The following is a 22,129-nucleotide window of genomic DNA, read 5'->3' as shown; positions in this document are numbered from 1 at the left end:
ACATTTAGTGCAGCAAGAAAGGAAAACTACTGTAAACATGTTAAACATATTTCTTGTTTAGAACCTAACTAGCTACATCACACATCTCCTGAAAAAACATTTATAATGCATCTTTCTTGATTAGCTACATCACAGCGCCATCTTCTGAAAAAAAAACATTAATACTGCACCTTTCTTGTTGCTACATCACAGCATCTCCTGAAAAACATTTGTGCATCTGACTTGTTTAGCTCACTTTAGCTACATCACATCTGAAAAACAACCATTCAGGTGTAATAAGTAAATGAAGTTGAATTATTATGATTATGATGATGATGATGATGATGATGATGATGATGATGATGATGATGATGATTAATATTAAGAACTCATCCGGTCCTGGGGTGGCGTCTTTTTGGAGACTGGTAGCGTCCACATTATCTGTTCTATTAGAGACAGATATTCCTTGTTGTCCCAGGCTGCTGCTTTTAAATGACACCTCTTCAGTAACCTATCATCTTCTCATACGTGCACTTTACATGTTGGCCTAACAGCAGCAAGAAAATGTTAGCCATGCGCTGGAAGCCTCCACACACCCTCAATCGTACCCAGTGGCTACAATCATTCTGGAGTATCCTCTAGTCTACATGGAGCTGTCCGTAGCCAGATTGCATGGCACTAGTCAGAAAACACAAGCTTGGGCCTCTGCAGCTGCAGTGATCAAGAATCGATTGGAGTGATTTCATTTTCATTCTAATTTTCATTGCCATACACAATGTTTATTATTTCTTCCTTTTTACTTTAGACAAAATGTGTGTCTCTATGTAATAATCATCTGTGTAATCCATAATTCTACATCATGAAGATTTTACTAGGGTGGGGCACTGGCGTGGGAGGGGGGTGGTCGCCACTTAGGGGGGAGGGTAATTAGAATAAATGGGGGGAAGGAAGATGTTGGAATGGGTATTGTAACTGTTACTGATGTATTCATGCACTTCTCTTCTTCTTATTGGAATTTTTTTTTGATAACAAAAGAAAAAGAACTCCTCCGCAGGCCGGTCTGACTAGATTGGCGGGCCAGATTTGGCCCGCAGGCTGCCAGTTGAATAGCCCTGCCATACTCAAATCGCTCCACTTGGACCATTACCAAATGGTTACTATGTGGCACCAGCCAAAAAAACTTTCCGTATTTTAGAAGTTGCTAATAAAGGCTGTGGGGTGTTCCCCCCTTCATATACATAATTTCTGTTTGTTTATGCCAAAGTCTTCTCTCTGCAACTTTCAACGTTGCGTCAGATTCAGAATGGATGAAATGCAACCAGGTCATTTAAATTCCCTGCTCATTACAGTCTGGGAGACACAGATAGAGAGCTCCAATTTACATTTAGATTGTTTCGGGAGAAATAAAATAATCAACAATTTTGCTCCCAGGCCCACTGACTTGCACACAATCCATACAAACATTTTCACTGACACATGCATATAGGCCTACGTGATTTTTTTTTGTTTATGTGGTCATCACTTTTTGTCATTTTTTTTCAATCTGCATATATATATATATATATATATATAGACAGTATAGACAGTAGTGGCTTCAGCCTCCACAGTGTGAAGAGGCTTGCTGGTCCGACTAGCTGAATTATTCCACAACAGAGCGCAGTTTGCGACATCTGCTATTGGTCTGACACAGGGTGTACAATTGGCGGCAACACTTTGAGTGGCCTTTTTCAGCTACAACGGACCTTCTGGTAATAGTGGAAACTAGACCTCCAGACAAAGACGTAGATACCAACCATGTTATGCTAGCTCGTTGAGAAGTGGGCGAAATATAGCTACGAATTTTTTTGACAAAGGTACACGTGTGTGTCGGGTGGAAGGAGGGAGATGGTAGAGAGACAGTGTGTTATCGGTGACTGAATATTACCACTTGGAGTACCACCTCAGGAGGTCCCTGAAGATCATCAAAGACACAAACCACCCCCACAACAGCCTGTTCTCCCTGTTACCCTCAGGGAGGAGATACAGGGTCCCAAAAGCACGCACAAATCGCTTGAGGGACAGTTTCTTCCCGCAGGCCACGAGATTCCTTAACATACACAAATAGTGTAGTAGCTGTACTGTACTGTAGCTGCTACCATTACGTAGGTCTAATGTTTAATTGTATGTTTAATTAGGTATATGCTATTTGCACCTGTGCAAACAGAATGTTAATTATGTTTAAGTATGTTTAAAGTATGTACATGCCATTTGCACCTATGTGCAGTGAATACTGTATGTCACTGTCTTTGACTTGTCTTATCACTTTACTGCCTTATTGCTTGTTGTTTCTCTTGTTTTCCTGCACCTACGTATATGCCTATATAGAATTTCACACGTGATACTTGTACTACGGAGTGACAATAAAAATCTTGAATCTTGAATCTTGAACTTGTTATCGTTCTGTGCATCGATAGCTCTTTTTTAATTTGATTGTTTCTGCACTTCGTGATGTGCCTGGGTCAGATATTATATGAGACCAAACATACAGTATTTTTTTTTCTTCAAAAGTGAAACAATAGACATGTCCTCTCCTTTTTTATGTTTACATTTATGTTTTACATTCTAAAGGAATAATAAACATCCAACACTCCCACAGAAATGCAGGACCAAATCAAAACATTAAAGATCTGTATGCAAACCCAAAACTTAAATTATGCATCAACACCAATGAATCTTCTAGTTACAGACTCACCATATTTTCATATTCACTCATATTTCACCCTGTCTTTTATGATCTGCGTACCCCTTTGGCAAGCAGTCTGCTGGCGGAAGCCCTCCATCTACTGGATACATTAAAGTGCAAATGTGGCTTTCACAAATTCACAGTTTCAGGGGGCCAGAGCTGGTTTGGCATTGGTATGCAGAGTAGGGTATATCAATTATTGAAACTGTCTGCTTAAGGAACAGTTGAAGGAAAATGTAAGAGATGGTCGACAATCCTGTTGTACAGGGACGTCAATTGAGTAGATTGCCCTTATCATACACAATACGTATGGGTAGAAGATGCTCTGGACTGGATGTACAGTATATCAACAAGGATTTGGTTGATTCTCTCCCAGGTTGAAGTTCACTGCAGACTGCCAGCGGCAGTGTCTCTTGTGAACCAAGACACATTTTCCAGTTTACCAGGTCAAGTAAGTTTACCAGCTCAAGTTTATATCTTGAAGAAAACTAAATATCTAGATTTTTCAACGCAATCTCATTTTAATATTATAAAAACTTGGTAAGTGCAGCATGCCTTTGATTTCTTTAATCAGTTTCAACCTCAGTACATTCCATCATTCCATATAAATTCAGAAAACAATAAAAATTCAGTCATCCTATGCAACACATTTAATCAGTTTCAATCTAAGTAATTTACACTTAAAGCATGCTTTAAGTGTAAATTAAAAAGTGTTTAAAATTAAATTAAAGTGTTATAAAGTGTTATAAAGTATTATACAATACACACAATATTGTACACAATACCTGGTACACAAAACAAAATAAATATATAGGTGAAAATATATATAGGTGAAACAGCAGGAGGTACACAATATTGTTATAAAGTGTTAATTAAAGTGTTTTAAATTAAAAAAGTGTTTTGGGGTTTAGTCCTGCAGGACTAAACCCCAAAACACTTTTTTTCAGCTTTTAACCAATATATACGACTTTTGGGGTGGTGTGTGAAGATTTCTGGTCAGAATTTCCACATTTGACACCAAACTGTTACCATTGTACCATTTGTATCATTTTCAGCCGCATAAGTGCCCTCTATGGGTTCAAACCTGAACAAACAAAATGTGGTACAACCTGACGTCACGATGAACCAAAGACTGGGATTTCAAGATAGTAACTCCCCTACTCCCCCTGTACCCTTTCCCGGCTCCTCACAACTCCAAGCCTATTCATAGTATTCCCATGATGTCACAAGCATTTTCCTACCAATATGGCGCTACAATACACACAGCTCATTGGCTGTTTGTGTCACTTGACCTGTTAATTGATTACAATCACCTGTTATTTTCCTACCAAGATGGCCATGTGGTGATGTAACAGAATACTATCAATAAAAGCCACTATAATCATAAATAGAAATAAAAGGAAGGACATGGCATTGTGTTGCTGTAAATCATTCCCAACCTTTTTCATACTAAGGAGCCCTAATTTAGTTCACAATGAACCCCCATATGATGAGATTTGATCTCTCAGATGCAAATCTGTTTTTTGTTTGTTTTTCTTTATGTAGCCTAGATCTGATTTTGTCCAGAATTCCATATATATTAGGTTGAGAGATAACAGAGAATCCTGGAATCCTCTCAATGACTACTGGTGGTCCCCGGACCCAAAAAAATACTTTTTTTTGTGTGATTCTTCCAAGACGTGATTCACACAAAAGCCCCATGATCTGAAATATCCACTATAAAAGTGAAATAGAAGAGAGTGTGTTCAATTGGCAACGTGGTGTCCAGCGCGCATGAGAGCATGTTCGACCACCTAGGAACAGCGATAATGTCCCCTTTGTAGTGCAGGCTGAACATAGATAGGTGCTATGTCTGGGGTACCATTTATCAAACCTAAATTGCTCAAACGCTGGCAGAATATGTAAGTAGGCTGCAAAGATTCCTTCTTCCAACCAAAGTGGCAATATGTTGAGGAAGGTTTTCTTTTTGAAAAAGAAAAGAAAAAGAAAACATTAATAACATGAATAACCTTAAAGGGATAGTTCGGTTTGTTTGTAGTGGGGTCCTATCAGCTAGTTCGATACACTAACTGAAGTAGGTACAGTGGTCTGGACGCTGGGCGCAGCGTGTAACGAGACCCGGCACTCAGAGCAGCAGCCTAACCAGCTTTTTCTCTGTAAGTACGTGGGGTCAAGAACTAAAACGTAATTTAGCCACCTAAAACAACGCCCACCTAAACAAATCGATATCTGTGTACATGCACGCTCTATTTTGACAATTTTCAGCGCTTTACTTTTCTGCCAAACAGCAGTTTCATTCTGCACTGCTTTTTCTACCAACCGTACAACTACCGTATTCCTTCGCTAAAAGCCTGCACAGAGCCGCAGCGCTGGATTACTCCGCAGATCAGCTGTTATTTTGGGTTATTTTATTTCTCCCGGCTTGTTAGTGAAGATACAACAAATAGAATACACGAACGAAAATATGAGTGATTTTGATAGCGAGGGTGATATGCCATTCACCTTGGTGACAAGAGGATACAATTATGAACCAGAGAGAGAAAGAGAGAGAGAGATACGAGGAACTGCCATATGCTGCCTAAATGCCGGGGGTGCCCTGCAGACCTTTTTCACCATTCCCAGGATAAATTGTGGAAAACGTCCCAGACCAGAGGGGCCAGGTGACTTGTCGTCTCTAAAGTAAGTCAGTGTTTTGTCTCTCTTCTAAGCCTTCCTGTTTTGTAAACCGCGGCTCTGTGCTCTGTGCAGGTTTAGCGGAGGAATACGGTAGTTGTACGGTTGGGAGAAAAAGCAGTGCCGAATGAAACTGCTGTTTGGCGGAAAAGTAAAGCGCTGAAAATTGTGAAAATAGAGAGTGCATGTACACAGATATCGATTTGTTTAGGTGGGCGTTGTTTTAGGTGGCTAAATTACGTTTTAGTTCTTGACCCCACGTACTTGCAGAGAAAAAGCTGGTTAGGCTGCTGCTCTGAGTTCCGGGTCTCGTTACACGCTGCGCCCAGCGTCCAGACCACTGTACCTCTTCAGTTAGTGTATCAAACTAGCTGATAGGACCCCACTTCAAACAAACCGAACTATCCCTTTAATAACGCAGAGCCTCCGAAATGAAAGCCAGGACAACTAAATACAAGCTATTTGCACTATCAGGAGTATGAAAAAGAAAAATCAATCAACTCCTCCAAACAATGTACTACAGCATGGCAAAGCAATTATTAGTGTATCAAATTGTCTGTATATTTCAGAGAGAATGTATGTTATTGTCATTTGCACACTTCCACTGACAAGTGGACACTTTTCTGATACAGTGCGAGACACCAACAGCTGGTTCCCTTACAGTATGTCTCCTGGGTGTGCATGTTCAAAACAATCCTCAAAATGAATATTTATATTCCTCTGTTTGGGTTTATCCCTCTCTACAGTCGTCTGTTGAGCCTATTAGTCTGTGTATGCCTGTGCAAGTGCAACATGCAAATAAACTGCATACTGTGATTCCTGAAGGTTTTTCGAAGACATCCTATTGTAGGCATGCAGTCTTGCTTATCCACACAGTACAATGTAACAGATGTTATTAGCCTATATATAATTACACTATATCTAAAATCCACTCAATGCAGAGTGGAAGATGATTTATTTTGTTTTCTTGTATGTCAGGTATGTTTACTGTGTTTTGTTTCACACGTAAAGTTTTGCACAATATTGATTGATTGATTTTATTCACACACATCGTCATCATTTAGTACATTACAGTATTCATGGCATTTGAGTACTGAGGCAGGGTGTGTGCGAAAGGGTCGCCCCAAGGAAGCTATTTAAAGCTTTTAGGAGGGGGCCCAATTACTCACAAACATACACTAATAACATACATCATACATAATACATCAGTAATACGTCAAAAGTTAACGTTCAGGCACTCATCGGAATCTAAGGTACAGTGTAGGAGTGATCAAGACAAGAAATGTATAGACAAGACTTTCATATGTGAACAGTAGTTAATCATATGTACAGTGGTAGACAGTTTCAATTCCGTCTTTTGCCGCACCGTGGCATTACTTCGGTCTAACGTTACAATAGGTATCAAAGTGGGACACTAGAGGGCAGCAGTGCACAACTACCTACAGTAGATGCAGCCAGCATAGGGAGACCAGGCCAGGAAGCGAGCGGCTGAGAGCAAACTGTCATGATAGAAGTTGCTTCTTTAAGTTTTTCTTAAAGGTGGAGACAGAATATGACATTTTTAAGTTTGCATCAAGCTCATTCCAGATGTGCGGCCCTCTGCACACAACACTGAGGCTGCATGGTGCATTTTAACCTTTTTTTCTCTAGTGTTATAGGTGTGCAGGGGAAAGCAGATTGGAACAAGGTTACATAATTTATGATTTAATTTATGGAACATCATATAAGCATTCTAGAGGTAATTATAAAAGCCTCAAAAGGTTATAGCGGCGGAAAAGAGGTCTGGTAGGAGAATTGAATTCGGACCACGACAAGGCACGTATGACTTTCTTTTGGAGAATCTGTAGCTTTTTTAAGTGGCTTGGAAATGTGTTGCACCAGATGACATTACAGTAATTTGCATGAGGCTCAAAATATGCTTTTGTATAAGGTAAGAAGTGCAGATAGTGGGAGAAAATGTCTCAACTTAAAAACAAACCAACATATTTAGACAGTTTTTCCGTTAGAACATCAATATGACATTTGAAATTAAGAAATTCATCAATGAGGATCCCCAGGAATTTTATGGAGCTAACTCTTATGATATTTTGTCCATTTATTTTGGTACAAACATGCTCAGCATCTGTTTGTTTTTTGATGGGACGAAGCACAATATAATTTTGCTGACATTAAAGGAGAATTTCGTTTTTTTTTAACCTGGATCCATCTCCTGGCATTAATTATGATTTGGCCACTCACCAGGCGATCTCCGCGGCGTTTCTGGCCGTCCTAGCGTTGTTTTGACATCAATAGCGTCCAAGTCAGTTGTAAAATGGAGCTGACTTGGGGCCAAGTGTGAGCCTGCATCTAAATAGCTATTTTTATTCCCGTTTTCGCCAAATATCGTCAGAATCTGATCCCTCAAGAAGCACCACAGTGATATTTTGCCAAAGGCTGTTTCCTGGAGTCCCACAGGGATCAAATTACCTCAAACGTGATCTCGGTCACCAAGTCTCGTGAAGTCCCGCGATACTTTCCTGCCGACTGACCAAATACAGGAGGACGCTTTGCGGTGGTGGTTTTAGCGCAACCTATGTGGGGTTTGGCATAACCTTCGTTATTTCGAATCCCACATAGGTTACCACGAGACTTGGTGACCGAGATCACGTTTGAGGTAATTTGATCCCTGTGGGACTCCAGGAAACAGCCTTTGGCGAAATATCACTGTGGTGCTTCTTGAGGGATCAGATTCTGACGATATTTGGCGAAAACGGGAATAAAAATAGCTATTTAGATGCAGGAAAGACAGGCTCACACTTGGCCCCAAGTCAGCTCCATTTTACAACTGACTTGGACGCTATTGATGTCAAAACAACGCTAGGACGGCCAGAAACGCCGCGGAGATCGCCTGGTGAGTGGCCAAATCATAATTAATGCCAGGAGATGGATCCAGGTTCAAAAAAACCGAAATTCTCCTTTAAGAGAACGTTTGTTGCATCTGAACGTTTGTTGCATCTTGTTCAAGTTCATTCGGATTCTTGTGGGACAAGAACAAGTTGGTGTCATCAGCAAACAATACCTTATGCAATATGTGCGAGGAATTAACAAAGTCATTAATATACAAAATGAAGAGAAGCGGCCCCAAAATGGAATGCGCAAATGGAATGCGCATGTGCGTACACACGCGCGGGCACACACGAGATCCAATGCATCAATGCAAAGATAATCCATGACATCTTGGGCTCTATCTTCCGACAGGCGCTATCCCCTAATAGCACTTGCGCACCTGTTTGCGCGTGCGGAAGATAGCAGTCCGCCTTGCGCCGTCCGCCAGGTGTTCTGCCGAGTTTTGCTCCCCCACCCAGCAGCAAAAAAAAGCATCCCCACCTCACGGGAGCATACTTGCAATGATTTATACAGAAATGTAACTGTTTAAAAGTGATATAATTGTGTGGTAGATGTGACCTCCCTGATAACAGCCCCGAAATATGTTGGGGATGCAATTCTCGGCCGGAATGCAGAAATGTTCACGGCACCTGTCGCAGACGCAAATTAGAGCCGAATCATCTGCCTGCGCAAACGGGATTTGGGCGGTCTTAACTACCAGAATTATTCACAGGCGTGGCCAGGCAATGCTGGGCATTACGTCAATCAAAACAATCAGATTCCCGTCTCGCAATGGTTGTTTGCGCGAGGCATGCAATATGCTGTAATTCTCTCCATGCGTAATAGTGTACTCACTCGTGCGAGGACAGAGGGAGCTTATTGACAGATGGTCTGTGGTGCCAATGACCCTTCGGGTTATGGAGGTAAATAGCCTATGTCCATTGTCCAACAAGTTTTCTCAATTCATTTCCCTCTTTATGATGTGATAAAAGTTTCTCAGTGAGTTATAGTTGATTGCCTCACTGAATTATCTGCTAATACCCAATTTTAGCAGCATAATTTGATGTCTAGGCTGTGCGTAATGACATCTCCAAAAGGAATTCTACTTTGCACTGCACGGAGATTACGAGCGCGAGGTATTTGCGCGTAAAAGGTCCTTTTCAAAGCTCTTTGCGCAAAGTAATTGCGCACTGCTGACGATAGGGTAATGCCATCTATCCCAGATTTTAGCGCTGAAACGCCTGCTTTGGCTTGTGGCAGCCAATGCCCAGTACAATTATCACAGGCATGCGCTTGTGTCCGCTCCCAATTTGCATTGCGCACGGCGTTAAACGAGCACAAACGCTAAATTAGCGCTTTTGGGAAGATACAGCCCCTTGAGTCACCAAGACATCAAAAACTAAGTCATAGAGCAAACATAATAATGTGTATACAGTAGGCACTATGACTTTAGACAACATCCATACTAGATCCACAGCACCTGCCAAGTTCCATACCATCACATACAAGGCACTATCCAGGCTCGATGCTGTTAGTTCCATATCAGCAAAAGACCGTGTGCCCACGGGAACCAATGGCATAATATCCCAAACTAGGCTGTACCATCTGGCAATGGTGTTAGTCCAAGACTAATCCATGGTATATAACGTTATATTTTCGGGCAAGGTTTGACACTTAACTAACGTTACGTTTTTCATCTGTAGTCATCTAGGTCTTCGAGTTTCCTTACCGTGTAAATCCGGGGGTCTTCAGGTGTAGATCCATTTAGCCGTATGATCACTGCAATTCCTGGTCCACGTCGATTGGATTTTTCTCATTCTCCTCAGTTCGCAAGCTTCTTGGGCAATCTTGGCGTTCTTTGCAGATAGGTGTTCATTAACGTAAACATCAGTCCCTTTCAACTTCTTCCACTGTGCCAGCAGCTCGGTTTTGTTTTTGAGGTTCACAAAGCGAACTATGATGGCAGGTAGCTCACTTCTTTCCTTGCGGGGAAGGACATGACAGGCCGAGATTGTGTTGGTAGCTACGTGTATATCTTTACTCTTAAAGAAATCGATAATTTGCCATTCGAGTGCTTGTTTATTTTCAGCCGGGGCGTCTTTGCTAACGTTAGCGTCTCAAGTTGTAGCTTGAGCATAGCTTCAAGGTTTTATTTTTAGCCCACTTATTATTACGTCTTCCATTCCTGTGTACTGTTCGAGGTCCTCGATTCTTTGCTTCAGGCTTTCAATCTTCTTCTGTTTTGCTTCCAATATGGTTTTAAGTTGCTTGACATCATTTATAAGTGACTTTTGGTGTTTAGCCACTTCGGCCAGCTCCTGCGACATAAAGTTCCGAGATTTACGGATCTCTTCCATGCCGTCCTCCACTGGAGCTTTCTTTGGAGGCATTTTCTTACCTTGGTCTTAGTTTCGTTCACGTTTCAGTTTTCTAGTCGTTATTAGCTGACACTTTTATAGTTCAATTTTCTGAGTTTATAGGCAGCTCCACAGGGCGACGCCATCTTGTCGCCTTCACAGACCGTCAGAGACAATATCACATATTGGGCCGTTTCTTTAATGTTTACCTCAATATATCATTCTCAAATTAATTTGGAGAGCATAGCATGGTGGCTATAGAAAAACAAGACCATTGCCATGAAAATGATAGTTACGCATTGTAACTATTTATACTAGCGGAACAGCCGTCCCTGTGTGACTAGGCATTTACTTACTATAAATAAACCAAAATATTCAGGTCTTGTTCACAGAGTTGGAATGCAGTCCATCCTCTCTCTCCCCAGAGGGTTTCATAGTGCACTTCAGAGGCTGATCAGCTGAACCCCTCCATAATATTCCCCTCCATACCCCTATATATTATATTATACCTAGGCTATATATAATATATATTATATTATTATACCCCTCCATATTCCCTCTCTCCGTCGTGGGAACAGTCAGCGGCAGGAACCAGGGAGCGCCTCGGCCAATGCCAGTGTGGGTGTGAGATCTACTCGCCTATGTGATCGACTCGCGGTACAGATGACATCACAGCTTCACGCATTGCGATTGGCTGTGCACACATGCCCAAAATGTCCAACAGCTTTTGATTAGCTAACAAGCTCTGCTACTGATGTTATCAGACATTTGGGAATGTTAATACATAAAAAATATGAATGATACAAACATACAATGATCATGATTCAAGTGTAGCCTACAGGACCATTTCTTAAAAACATAAGTCTTACTTTTTGAAAATAAATGTTGCGAGAGCTTAACCTCATCTGTAGTCGCAGGACCTGGAGCACATCCGGTAGGGTGAGTAGATCTTACACCCACATCGGGCTATGGAGAGCCGGGGTGGGATGAGCGTTAGTCACATCCTCATAGCCCAAGCAGGGCACCAGGGCTGAAGGCAAGGAGCTCTGAAGCTACCACGAGCCACTCCGGGAGAACAAGGAACTAGGAAGCGGTGAAGGAGCCCTGCTCTCGCCACTGGAAGAGTCCTGTGGTGATGCACTCCAGGGAGGCAGCCATATGGTCAGCAGTAGGCTACATTTATTCTTCTGTTCTTCAAGGCAGAAGGAGACAAAGCCATCCTCGGCTCAGACCACAACTTAAAAACAAATGTCAGGGGGGAAGGAAATCTTTTTTTTTTGCCTCCCTGGACCGCTTTGTGAGGAGAAATAACAAGCTATCAGGCGTCAGTATCAGCTGCAGCCACACAGCTGCTCGCCCATTCACTCCCTGGGCTAGCTTGCGATTAGCCATTAGCCTGCAACAACTGCTAACAAAACTTTCTGTCTAACTTACAGGTTAATGTTAGCTCTTCTCGCAGACATTAGTTGGGTTTCCATCCACCTGTTTTTATGCGAAATTTCAATTTGCGCATAAAAAAACTGAGTGGAAACGCTGCCTAATTCGCAAAAACCTCCAAATATCGCAAACAAGTTTTCACGCTTGAGGGAGGCGGAAAAGTCGGGTGTATCGATAAAAGGAAAATGCGAAACGTGCGGGGGAAACAGATTAAGTGATATTCCGTTGTCTGGCTACTGACTGCCTTTCCGAAGCCCTGCCACTCCGAACGTTAACTTCCATTATTCGGACTGGCGGTCGTTCACCTTAGAAGCCGCAATGCCGACCTTAGGTTTAGGCGTGGGGGTGGGAGAGGTTAGGTTTTGGGTTAGGGTCTGGGGGAGGTTAGGTTTAGGCATGGGGGGAGGTTAGGTTTGGCGTGGGGGCTGGGAGAGGTTAGTGAAAAACGGGGAATATAGACCCCCTTTCTGAGTGCCGATATTTCGGAGTGGCAGAACGTCGGAGTGGCAGCACGTCGGAGTGGCAGCATGTAACCCCGTTGTCTCTCCATTAAAAAACCAGGCAGTTTGCCTTGATCACTGCAAAACATGACATGCCGTGGTTACACCCTGCCTTTTCGAAACCCCCCCATTCCGAAGATCGACCTCCATTCTTCGTAATGGAGGGGGTTCCCATTTTTTTTAAAGGCACCGCTATTCCGAATGGGGACATCCCCTCCATTTCGAAACCCCCCCACTCCGAAATTGATTTTCAAGTCCATATTTCTCCGAGTTTCCTGCATCAAACACTGCAGCCAGCTCTCCAGCCGCAATCGATTCGGAAATAAGCTGCAGCCAATTACAAAAGCTTGAAATGAACGTTCAACTCATTGTTTTTTTATTGAAAATATGCATATGCATGTTAGACCATCGGGAATGGGGAAGCTACATTTCCTCAGATTTTCATAAAACAAAATCAGTTCAACCCGACTGGCATTCACAAATAACAACGTCCTCGACTCAATGAACCTTATTCAACTGTGAGCATTTGACTCAAAGTTACAATTATTTTTTTTCAAACACCTTTCACGGTATGAATGTGGGCGTGTGTAACAGCTCACCTTTAGATGTGTAGAAAACATAATTTATGATTAGATCCTGTCGGCGTGTCAGGAGATATAAATAATCAGTTGAATAGGCTGCTGTGGAACAGATCCTTGTGCTCTCGGATTACGCATTTGACAAACTTAACAAACTGTGTGGCAAGACAACATAAATGAACAATGTTTAGTGATTGTAGAGATATCTCTGTGCACCGTGACCTGCAGAAAACTGCGAGCCAGGAATGCGCAAGACCACACCTGGTATTTAGACCAGCAGAGTGGAAAGTCTTCACTAGGTCGTTTTCCAGAAAACAGGCAGAATATGTTAATTGAAGTGTTCTATCCTTCCCTTTGTCCACACAGCTCCCCTGAAAACAGCTAGGCTAAATAACATAAGGCATATGTTTAAGCTATTTATTTTTATTTTTATTGAAAAGTTAAGTAGACTATATAGCCTACATTATATTAACTCTATAATAAATTAGACTCACGTGCATGGGGGCAACACCTATAAACACAATGAATTTCCTACAGTTTTAGGCCTATACATATTATCAGATGAAATTAATTAGAATAAACACTCTGAAAATAAATAAATATATAATCATATTGCGACTGCATGGTGCATATAGATTGGCAGCCAACATCCGCATGTTTCCAATTCCTCTCTTCAATTCTTGATGGATTTAATTCGTTTAAATTGCCATAATCTCGAGATTGAGGCTAACTAACACAATACGCTATTTCTTACCTTTTTATTCCATAAAAGCAAATGTTATTCCCATGTTGTTGTGAGGTGACGAGAGGCGCACTGTGCATCTGCACTTCCTAATTGCAAATTCATTCATTCATCACGTCGCCTATAGGCTAGCCATACACATCACAAAATAATAGTCGCTTATTTAATAGATGGAGATGTGTGAACATTTAGTTCTAGCCTATTTCAATAGGCCTATATAAAAACTGTGCTGGTGATGGGCAGATGCAGGCTTTCATCTCGCTGTGCACCGTGTGTTGGACAGGAGTTATAGTTTATATAGGCTAACACTTAATGCCAACACTCCTTTCATCAATTGATATGCGGGCCTATAGAGTGGCATAATCAAGGCCCAAAATCGAATTAAAACTAATTTAAAATGAACAATGCTTGCTGGCTCACGTGGAGCTACCTGCCGACTCAAATCCAAGTGTCTCTCCAACTTGCAATGCGCGAAAAAGCAGTGAAAACCCATGCGTAATATGAACATACATAACAAAGTGCCGACCCATCAAATAGGTAAGCTAATGTAGACATGGCTGTCTGACCCGTGCCCCCTGAAACGATGGAGGATTCAACCTTTCAAATATGAATTTTAAATAGGCTATAGGCCTACTGATAATCATATAGCCTATAGGCTACTGTGAATATGGCTGGCAGCTATAAATAAAAAAGGTAGGTTAGTTTTTGTGTGTGCCTTATTTAGCCTATTTTATGTTCAAGAGAAATATAGCCATTGTTAACGGGATGTCCATTATTTCAAAATGCCGTGATGTCTGCATCAAATAGCCTGACATTGCAGAAACAACACACAACTTGATTTAAAAATGAAAATTAGTTTGTTCTGATTTAATTACAAATATTCCAACACTTTATTTTAACTTCTGTGTTGACATATTAACAGTATCATCTGAGAAAGGTTTATCGGCAGTGCACTCATCTCAACAAGCCATGCGCTTGGCCTGCAATGAGCATTGTCGCGTTTTAATCTGCTGGTTATAAGCGTGGTTGACACAGCCGAATTTAACGCAGCGGCAATCCGGAAATTAGGCTATAGGCAACAAAATAAATTGATTAAGAATTGAGGAGCAGAGGCCTATTCATATTACACAGGCATGATTGTGTGCATTGCAAGTTGGAGAGACACTTGGATATGGAGTCGGCACTCGGCAGGCAGCTCCACACAGGTGCGCAGCAAGATGAAAGCCTGTATCTGCCCGTCAGCACAATTTTGATATAGGCCTCTATTGAATGGCTAGAATAGCCTACTTACCGTTCCTTAAGTGGCAAATCAACTCCTCTCCTTAATAACGGCAATAAGAATAATTTATGCTGTATGCACGGGCGGGGGCGGCGGATGCGTTTGGACACACCTGAATCCAAATGTCTTCATATTGCACAACGCACGGCCCGACGTTTGCATTTGGTTGTACAAGATCATCTGTGAATGATCAATCTCAAGATTATGGCAATTTAAGTTAAATACACATGGTATTGCATCAATATACAGTAGTTGCAACACTTCAGAAACTCAGGATATAGCCTACCACTGACTGAGTCGGAGAATGGGATATGTACAGTATGTAGGCTACACTGTGGGCGGTGCTCTCCTAACTTGTTTTGATTTTTCAGTTTGTTGGCAGCCTGGAGGTGGGGGTGGCTTCCCTGGGTGTCTGGGGCTGGCAAAGGGGCTCTAGCCTGGGTATGGTGGCTGGCCTGGGTGTCTCTAGGCCCAGTCATAGATTTTTAGCCTCTCTGGTCTTAAGACATGTTAACTTGTGCCCCTGGGAATCCAAATAGACCAGCGAGGCTAAGAGCGCACTGAGTGAGTGCGCTCTTAGCCTGTCTGGTCTCTGGAGATATTGCTCCAGGGGCAATGAAATGGCCTGGTAAATGGCCTGCATTTATATAGCGCTTTTATCCAAAGCGCTTTACAATCAGTAGATATTCTACATTCACCCTTTCATACACCAATGGCGGCAGGCTGCCACGCAGGGTGCCTACACACCATTGGGAGCAAGGAGGGTTAAGTGTCTTGCCCAAGGACACAACAACAGCAGCTGGGAGGGAGCGGGGATCGAACCGCCAACCCTTGCGTCATTGGCCAACCCGCTCTACCTCCTGAGCTAAAGCCGCCCCACAATGTGGGGCGGCCGCAATGATACATTTCATTTGTATTCTCGTTACAGTATTTCAACTTTATTCACGAAATTTCGATTTTAATCTCAACATTTCGACTTTATTCTTGAAAAAAAAACTTGATCCTCTGATTTTTTTTTCTTCTGCCTGGTGCTTAAATTTCGACTTTATTCTCAACATTTCGACTTTATTCTTGAAATGGAAACTATTTTTTTCCCCTCCTGTTATTGGAAAAAAAATCCCTCTTTAATTTTTATTTTTCATCATGCATGGCCCTAACACTCCATCGTAGTCACAATCAATTTGATGTAGTTTTTATTCAATCAGAAATACATATTATCTAATAAAATAGTCACACTGTAAAAAAAAAAAAAAAGTCTGTGGCAGCCGACATCTAAATAAAGGCTATTTCTCACCAATGTCTGTGATCCACAGCTGATTTTAGGATGTATCCAACGTTCACAATCACATTCCTGTATCTATCTGAATGCAGCAGGCTCGTGTTTGCTGCTATAGCGAAATTATATGAAGTGACATAAAAAAACGAGTTGAAACGTTTATTTCAAGCTGCAGGAATGCAGGAAACTCTGAGAAATATGGACTTGAAAATCAATTTCGGAGTGGGGGGGTTAAATCAATTTCAATTTCGGAGTGGGGGGGTTTCGGAATGGGGGTGTTTCTGAGTGGGGGTGTGTCGGAATGGTGGTGTTTCGGAATGGAAGGCGGTCCCACATGCCGTGTAGCCTACACAAAATAGGGCTACACACGGTAAATAATGTTAAATACGCAGCACATTACCCGCCGTGGTAAACAGAAGAAGACTGGGATATTAACTTTAAAGGGCGAGTAGATTTACTTATCTGGCATACTCTTTTTTTTCAAAGAGGCTATTTTTTATTTTGCAAGCATCGAGTATTTATGGTATTTGAAAATGAAACCAATCAGTAGGCTATATAAAAAAAACTTAAAAAATAAGAAAGAACTATCCTCAGTGTGGTAGAAGGTGCAATTGTTGTTCTAATTATTGTTCTTTCGTTTTTAAGATTACAATAAGTGTTAAGATCAAAATTAATGCACAGAAAAACATCAAGTATTTATATATTTGGCTTCACAGAGTTAACCCGCGCATGTGTACTTGCATGGGGTCTGTACACGTACGCTTCCGCCCAGTACGCGTACACTTCCGCCGGGAGAAGGTACACGGTGGGCGGGGCAATGCGGTCTGAGAACGTACACGGTGGGCGATGGCGCTCCGGCGCTGCAGATGGATGTATCTCCCCTGTTACCCGAGTTTCTCCCCACCAATCACTTCTCCCTGTTTCTCCACTGTGCTGAAATCTGCACTGGAGCCAGGTGGTTGAGCTAGAAGAAGAATAAAATAGAACTGTGGTTCCAGCTGCACACGGCTACATTTCAGCTAAAAACAGGGTGTAAATGATGTCTGTTCATGTCAACTTGGCATCCCAGGGCTTGTGGAGACTTGGATTATGCCAGGTGGGCAGTATAGAAGCATTTTATGTATTCTTTCTGTTTTTGCTTTTTACGTTTCATCCCCCCTTTCCCACCCAGCAGACAGCTCTACTTGCCTGACGTGGCCGGTCTCCATTTCTCCAAAGTGGGACTGCGCGTGCTGCATTATATTGCATGTAGTACACTGACTGTATGCAAGTACCTCATACAACCCCACATAAAAAGCATAACTATCCCTTTAAGGCATTTAAAAAAAAGAAGAAAAAGAAAACATATATGTTGATCCCTAATTAAGTACTCATGAGTCATTGACAAGTACCCACAACTACTCGTACACATCTGACCATGCATCCCTAATCATAACCTAATGGACTGTTTTTTGCACCATCATTTAGTTATCATTATATTCCTATTATTCCCTTGTAGGTTCTTACCTGGATAAAATAGATTCTAGTCTATCCCTCCATCCACAGAACTGCTGACGAGAACTCCCTCCAATAAATGAGCTATTTGTGCGTCAATGTGACTTTTGCTTCTAAGTAAGACCTGGTTTGCTCATAATTGGGCAATGTGAACCTAAATGAAGCACATAAAAAAATGCAGGAAAGTAAACTTTGACAATACAGTCTGAACCAAGAAAAACAAACTGTACAGTAGGACCTCACCCTCAGACGTGTGCTCTGTCTCCTATAGAAAGGAGCAGAGAGGAGACAGACAAAAGAGCAATAATGCTTCTGCATTCAGCACTTGCTTTATTTCCTATGCTTTCCTTGAAGGCAGGTGTACGAGGAGCAGATGCTTCAACAGATGGAGGTCCCAAGGTGACTTTGCATCAGAGATATTTCCACCGCCTCAGGTTTTCCTCGCATTTCTAATTACCTGTTGAATGCCGGGGCTTTTTGCGTATGCCGTGTGATAAAGTAAGTTTCAAAAGAAGCACTTCCTTTCACTCTCCACAGAGAGGCTGCTGGAGAGAGGGGGGGGGGGGGGGGGCGGCTGATGGCCCTCAGCAATTTCTCAATAACACTGCCCGTTCCACAGCGGTAAATTAAACAGAAGCCATGTAAAATTCAGATCGTTGTTTTTAAAAATTAACAAACGCAGCAAATACTGTAAGTCATTGTCGCTTTCCTGCTGTTATTCGTCCTTGGGGGTGAGAGAGTAGAAAAAGAGAATTGTTTTGCTGTTTGATGAGATGGGGATAACCATTGGAGAATGATAGATAACTGATTTCTGCTTTAGTGAAAGAACAATCAATCTGGTCATGGAGTGCTTTTTTAAAATGGGCAATTCAGGGAACAGAGAGAAAGGAGAGAACTAGAAACATTACTTGGAGAGCCCCGCTGTTAAACAAGTGTGGTTTGCTTCTAATTGTTTTTATACTTTCATGATTGACTTGTCACAGGAAAGCTTCAAGTGGAATGTCATTAAGAGAGCCCTGAGGAGCTGGAGTGGAGGGTGAGGGAGGTGAAGGAGAGGTGGGCGGGAGTGTGCACTCCTCTCTCTCTCTCTCTCCCTCTCCCTGTCAGGAAATCTTTGGGCTCATTCACAGTGTGGTTTCTGAGTGGTGGCGATAACACACGGGGGCAGGGCTAACTGGCGTGCAGACAGGCACAGTGCCTGGGCAAGTGGGCATGGAAGGATGCAGCCTGGTTGTGGTTGCTATAGAATAAAATGCCAGGATTGTACACATTATGTAGAATATCACGTTTCTGAATCAAAAAAATGTTGCATATCACATTTCTAGATATAATATAATACTGCAGGGTGGGAATTACATGGAGGCCATGGCCCCATTCAGACTGTAAACACAGAAAAGGAAGTGACGTGCTCCACTGTTTACAGTCTGAATAGCTATTTGCGCCGCGACATTCTCGATACTACTAGTCACAACAACTACATCTCCGGTAATTTTCCACTGTTGTTGTGAGACGAGTTGACATCTTCTATGCAGTGTGTTTTTGCGTTAACGTTATTAGAAAAGGACGCGGAAAAGGAAGTGACGGTGGCAGGAGAGGCGCTCTGTACAGGAAGCTGGGAAAAAAGGTAGGGCTGTCCCAGAGTCTATTTTTCAAATAAAAATAGACTCTGGGTTCCCAGATTGATAGAGTAATTGCCTATCTGCCTTGGCATGTGGCCTTAAAAAAACTTGCGAGGCCGAAGGCCAAATGGCCTTGCCACTAAAATGATGAAATTCCCACCCTGCATACATGTACATGCATATCAACGTTATACACGTCTACTATTGATAGCATGGCTAGTAAGGCTGTTGTGGGCGGGATGGATGGAAGCCATGTTCAATTCCCAGTCATGGTCACAGCATTTCCAAAGTCTACATTTCAACCCTGAGTTTTTTATTTGTTTATGGGAATGCATGCCTCGTGAATTTTAGAGCAAATAAAACAAAACAAACAAATAAAGCATACCCTGAAGAAGGCTGTTTGTGCCGCTACGCGTGGGTCATGTCCCAGCTCTTTTAACATGCACTAGCTATGTTTTTAAACTTTTCAAAATGATATAGCCATCTAAGTAAATAAAGGCTATTTACTTCCTGCCAGAAGAGTGCCTTGGACCTTTCTTCTTTTTTAAACAAATAAAGTAATCGATTTTTAAAGACAGTAACTATTCAGAATACCACCAGTTTAATCAGAATCACAATCCGAATAACTTTATTGATTATTGGAGGGCAAATTGAGTAATGCTATAGTTGTTCGCACTACGATATGGAAAAATATAAACATCAAACATCGCAGAACCAAATGAAATGTGAGTTCCCGTGACGGGCTGGTTTACCAGGCTAAGTTGGTTAGGGTTAGGCAAGTAAAATGACAGTTGGGTTTAGGCACCAAAAAAGGGAGAAACTTTTTGGGTTTAGGGTTATGGGTTAATACTGAAAGCTCAAGACCACTGGAGGTCGCGGTTAGGCAACCTCTATACAGACAGTATAGTGATATAAAGAATATATACTGTATATTGCCCAAGCCTAATCTATTGTCCAACAAACAATAAGGTTGAATGTCAGCAAACTAATATGACAGTTGCTGGGGGTAACTGTCTGCCTTTCCGAAGCCCTGCCACTCCGAACGTTAACTTCCATTATTCGGACTGGCGGTCGTTCACCTTTTTTTCATAGGCCCCACCATTACGAAAATTCCTGCCTTCATTATTCGAAATGTCGGCCCTTCCTCGTTTTTCTAAAGGAGCCGCCATTCAGAAGTGTCGACCTTAGGTTTAGGCGTGGGGGTGGGAGAGGTTAGGTTTTGGGTTAGGGTCTGGGGGAGGTTAGGTTTGGCGTGGGGCTGGGAGAGTAAATAAATAAGTTATGTTTATACAGCAGCTTTCACAGACAGTCAAATCAAGTTCGGAGTGGCGGACCTTATGGAAATCGGAGTGGTGGGATTTCTGAGTGGCAATATTTCTGAGTGCCGATATTTCGGAGTGGCAGAACGTCGGAGTGGCAGCACATCGGAGTGGCAGCATGTAACCAATAAGGGTCTGGGGGAGGTTAGGTTTGGCGTGGGGCTGGGAGAGTAAATAAATAAGTTATGTTTATACAGCAGCTTTCACAGACAGTCAAATCAAGTTCGGAGTGGCGGACCTTATGGAAATCGGAGTGGTGGGATTTCTGAGTGGCAATATTTCTGAGTGCCGATATTTCGGAGTGGCAGAACGTCGGAGTGGCAGCACATCGGAGTGGCAGCATGTAACCGTTGCTGGGAATGCTGTTTTCCTGTGCATCATAACTGGCAGGAGATTATGTTTTATTCTAACTCGCAGGACTTTGAAAAGGCCACGTTTATCTTGAATGATACCAATTTAATCAAGAGGTAATTTCCACTGTGGCCAATTAAATAGGCTTTCAATGGCATGCAGGTTTGTTATGTTGTAATTATGTTTATTACACAGCTTTGTTGTTCAGTTCTGAGCTGAGAGAAAGGCTATTGTTACATGTGAAACAGCAGTCTGCAGTCAAGATGTCCGGTCGATTTTGTTTATTTCTAATCAAATTAACTGGTGTCACCTTGTGGCTAAAAAAAAACACTCACTGGTTATTGCAGCCAGTCCTGCTGCACTAGCTTTTGGTGGAAGCTTCTAAATTACTTAAGCTTATAATAAACAAAGTTTTAATCAATATCCTGTGTTCAATGACTAATACCTTTGGTACAGTAAGTAGGCATGTCATCAGCAGAAAAGGCCTCCACTTTGTCTTAATTTTGTGCTCATGATTGGCTGTGGATCATGGGTGGCATCACAGCCTGATGCTGCATGCTCTTGGCCAACAGGCCACGTCTGGACTTTTGATTCCTCTGCTCCTCGCCCCAGTCTGCCCATCAAACCTGTTTGTCATCTCCTTCATTAGTCTTGCCCGGATCCATGTTTCTTTCCCCCAATCACTTCTCCTGTTCTTACCTCCCCAGCTGCCCCTCATGTAGATGATTAGTTTCTATTTATGCCTGTGTCTTCCCAACTCTGTTGCGAGTCTCACGTTCAATGCGAGAGTTTGCAGACCTGTCAAGTTGTATTAATCATGCGCATGTTGCACTGCTGTTTGATTATATCGGTGCATGCCCTGGGTGCATGTAAACACCAGATCGTATTAAATCACATCCCATGTCAAGTTGACCCGAAATCTTCAAAACAATTGATTT

Source organism: Poromitra crassiceps (assembly GCF_964638095.1).
Source record: "Poromitra crassiceps genome assembly, chromosome: 2".
Taxonomy (NCBI): Eukaryota; Metazoa; Chordata; class Actinopteri; order Beryciformes; family Melamphaidae; genus Poromitra; species Poromitra crassiceps.
The sequence above is the reverse complement of the archived record's forward strand: the minus strand, read 5'-3'. Positions refer to the sequence as shown.